Here is a 4,704-nt window from a genome sequence, read left to right as displayed (position 1 = left end):
CTTGATCTCTAATAAAGTTAACCCCTTCCCTGGCAGTGTCATTTTTACAGTAACATTGCATATTTATAGCACTGATTACTGTAGTATTGTCACTGGTACCCCCAAAAGTGTCAAAAATGTCAGTCAAGGGTCCGATCTGTCCGCCGTAATGTCGCAGTCCCGCAAAAAAAAAAAAAAAAAAAAAATGGCAGATCGCCGCCATTACTCGTTAAAAAAAAAAAATCCACCAAAAAATGACAGAAATCTTTCCCTTAGTTAGTAAATGCAATAACTTTGCGCAAACCAATCAAAATACGCTTATTGCGATTTTTTTTTACCAAAAATATGTAGCAGAAAACAAATTGGCCTAAAATGTTAAAAATTTTAGATTTTTACATTTTTTGGGGGGGGGGGGGAATTTCATATAAAAAAAATGTGAAAAATATTGTTATTTTTTCAAAATTGTCGCTCTTTTTTTGTTTATAGCTCAAAAAGTAAAAAAAAAAAAAAAAAAAAAAAAAAATTGCACAGGTGATCAAATACCACCAAAAGAAAGCTCTGTTTGTGGGAAAAAAAGGACGTCAATTTCGTTTTGGTACAGCGTCGCACGACCGCGCAATTGTCCGTTAAAGTCACACAGTGCCGAATCGCAAAATAGGCCCTGGTCTTTGAGCAGCCAAATCGCACAGGTGATCAAATACCACTAAAAGAAAGCTCTGTATGTGGGGAAAAAAAGGACGTAAATTTCGTTTGGGTACGGTGTTGCATGACCGCACAATTGTCAGTTAAAGTTGCACAGTGCCGAATCGCAAAAAGTGGCCTGGACGTAAGACAGCAAAATCCTCCGGTGGTAAAGTGGTTAATGGCAAGGGGTTCAAGGTCTATTTATGCTAGCTGCTGGGGGATCTATTGCTGGAGGAGATCTACTTTTGCAGGGTGGGGAGGGGTGTCTACTGTTGCTCAGGAGGTCTATTGTTGTTGGTGGGGGGGGGGATCTACTGTTGCTAGGGGTGGGTCTCATGCTGCTGGGGGTCAGTTGTTGGTAGGGGAGGGGGTATTTTGTTGCGAATGATACATTGTTGCTGGGGGAGGGTTTATTTTTGGTGGCTGCTGGGAAGTCTATTGGTGCTGGCTGCAGGTAGATCTATTATTGCTGCTGGGGATCTTTTGTTGCTGGGGGGGTATTTAGTTCTGAGTGGTTCATTGTTGCTGAGGGGGTCTATTGTTGCTGGCTGCATGTGATCTAGTTTACTGTTTTTCTTGTCATTATTAACAAACTCCATACATATTACTTAGTATCACAATGTTACATGGTTCTGTATTCTCTAAAAGGAGCAGTACTTGGGAGGTGGGTAGGGGGGCGGAACCAAGGAACGGTGCAGGAGGTGGGTAGGGGGCGGAGACAAGGGGTGACTCAGAAAGGGGAGTTCCTGCACATATTGTCTGAGAAAAAAAGCCCTGATAAGGTGCAGAAGAGGAGAAGATAATCTGTGCCCCAGTGCCACCAACCAGTGCAGGACAGTGCCACCTTCCAGTGCCCATCAGTGCCCCCCCCCCCCCCAGTGCCCCATCTGTGCTGAATCAGTGCCCCCTATCATTGCCCATCAGTGCAGCCTAGCAGGGCCCCCCATCAGTGCAGCCTATCGGGGCCCCCCATCAGTGCAGCCTATCGGGGCCCATCAGCGCACATCAATGAAGGAGAAAAATTACCTGTTTGCAAAATCTTATAACTATAAAAACAGTTTTTTTTTTTCTCAAAATTTTCAGTCTTTTTTTTTTTTTTAAAACAAGTAGTGATTAAATACCACCAAAAGAAAGCTCTATTTGTTTGAAAAAAAAAAAAAATGATAAAGAATTTCATTTGGGTACAGTGTTGCATGACCGTGCAATTGTCATTCAAAGTGCGACAGCGCTGAAAGCTGAGAATTGGCCAGGGCAGGAAGGGGGGTTTAAGTGCCGAGTAGGCAAGTGGTTAAAATTTGTTTTATGATCCGAATAATTGAAATGTGACAAATATGCAAAAAAAAAAAAAAAAATCAGGAAGGGGGGCAAACACCTTTTCATATGGAAGAGCCCTGGGGCCATCATAAAAAATATATTTCTAAGATTTGAGCTTGAAATTTTTTTTTTTACAGAATTCTGAGTTTTAAAGTTAGAATTCTGAGATTAAGACTATGTACACGGGACTTTGTAAATGCCCGTTTAGGAGCAGTTGGGCGTTTTTTTCAGAAGCTTCTGAACCCACCTACATGTCATCTTATCTGTCCATGTACACAGGGTCGTTTACAGTCATTTGCAGGCAGTTGAGTTCAGGGTGACGTTTTTTGGAACGCGATTATTTGCGTTTCCCGGAGTTTCAAACGCAAAAACACGGCTGAACGTGATGACCCGCGTTTGGCGCTCGCGTTTTTCCATTTTAAAGGGGGAATGATTTTTTTGACCTCTAGGAACGGTTTTAAACGCAAACGCCCGCTAAACGCGGGTGCAAACGCGACACAATGGACCTTTTAAACGTCCTAAAAAAAAAAAAAAAAAAAAGAATTCCAGCATTCAAGGGACTTTTAACAACGTCCCGTGTACATGGAGCCTAAAAGTCAGAATCCTGAATTTCTGACTTTTTAAAGTCACAATTCTGAGATTTTAATCTCAGAATTCTGACACTTAATCCTGACACTTAATCTCAGAATTCTGACACTTAATCCTGACACTTAATCTCAGAATTCTGACACTGAATCCTGACACTTAATCTCAGAATTCTGACACTGAATCCTGACACTTAATCTCAGAATTCTCTGACACTTAATCTCAGAATTCTCTGACACTTAATCTCAGAATTCTCTGACACTTAATCTCAGAATTCTCTGACACTTAATCTCAGAATTCTCTGACACTTAATCTCAGAATTCTCTGACACTTAATCTCAGAATTCTCTGACACTTAATCTCAGAATTCTCTGACACTTAATCTCAGAATTCTCTGACACTTAATCTCAGAATTCCCTGACACTTAATCTCAGAATTCCGACACTTAATCTCAGAATTCCCTGACACTTAATCTCAGAATTCCGACACTTAATCTCAGAATTCCGACACTTAATCTCAGAATTCCGACACTTAATCTCAGAATTCCGACACTTAATCTCAGAATTCTGACACTTAATCTCAGAATTCTCTGACACTTAATCTCAGAATTCTCTGACACTTAATCTCAGAATTCTGACACTTAATCTCAGAATTCCGACACTTAATCTCAGAATTCCGACACTTAATCTCAGAATTCTGACTTTCAAACTAAAAATTCTGTAAGAAAAAAAAAAAAAATTCTCAAACTCAGAAATCTTAGAAATGTGATGGCCCCAGGGCTCTTCCATATTTTCACAGCACTGTAAATATCGGTAATAAAAAAAAAATATTGACGGCATCACTAACCTTTCACGGGTTTACAAATGGGCGTTCTTGTCAAACCAATCTCTTAGCATTCTACGAGGAGGTGAGCTGTGAGCTACATAGGGGCAGACCAGTGGATGTGGTGTACTTAGATTTCGCTAAGGCGTTTGATACAGTTCCTCACAAGCGCTTAATTTATAAAATAAGATCTGCAGGTATCGACAGCAGGGTTTGCTCTTGGATACGGAACTGGCTAAAAGGGCGTGTCCAAAGGGTGGTAATAAACAGCGCATACTCAGACTGGTCTGAGGTAGTAAGCGGGGTCCCCCAAGGCTCAGTCCTGGGACCAACCTTGTTCAATTTATTCATAAACAGCATTGAGGACGGGATCAGTAGTTCGATATCAGTTTTTGCAGATGACACAAAATTGGGCAGGGCAATAACTGCCCAGCATGAAGCAGATATCCTACAGAATGACCTGGACAAAATAACGGAGTGGGCAACGACATGGCAAATGAGGTTTAATGTGGAGAAGAAGTGTAAGGTTTTGCACTTGGGGACTAAAAACATAAAAGCACAATACACATTAGGAGGGGAACCCTTGGGGGAATCAAAAATGGAGAAGGATCTGGAAGTCTTGGTTGATGATAGATTAGGCAATAGCATGCAATGTCAAGCGGCAGCTGCCAAGGCCAGCAGAATATTAGCATGCATAAAGAAAGGGATGTATTCCAGAGATAAGTCTATAATCCTTCCACTTTATAAAACTCTGGTCCGACCGCATCTGGAGTATTCTGTCCAGTTCTGGTCGCCAGTCCTCAGAAGGGATGTGTTGGAGCTGGAGAGAGTCCAGAGAAGGGCAACTAAACTAATTAGGGGATTGGAGGACCTTAACTATGAAGAGCGGCTGCAAATCGCTCCATTTATTCTCCCTGGAGAAGAGACGCATGAGGGGGGACATGATAGCAATTTATAAAATATCTCAATGGGGATCTCAGCTTAGAAAAAAAGTGTTCATTCGAAGGGATTGCATGAGGACTCGAGGGCATACAATGCGATTAGAGGAGAAGCGTTTTAACCTCAGGCAACGTGGGGGGTTCTTTACTGTTAGGGCTACAAGATTGTGGAATTCTCTACCACAAGAGGTGGTTTCTGCGGGTATTATGGTGGCTTTCAAAAGACTCTAAAGCCCCGTACACACGTACCGATTGTCGGCCGAACGATCGGCCGCCTTTTGTCCAGTGTTGTTTGTTGGTTGAAATGTGCTCTAGACTTGCACTGGACTTTTGTTGGCCGACAGAAACCAACTTCAGAAGTGATGTCATGTGATGGTTGACTT

Source organism: Pelophylax lessonae, assembly GCF_965119305.1.
Source record: "Pelophylax lessonae genome assembly, chromosome: 13".
In the NCBI taxonomy this organism is placed as follows: domain Eukaryota; kingdom Metazoa; phylum Chordata; class Amphibia; order Anura; family Ranidae; genus Pelophylax; species Pelophylax lessonae.
The sequence above is the reverse complement of the archived record's forward strand: the minus strand, read 5'-3'. Positions refer to the sequence as shown.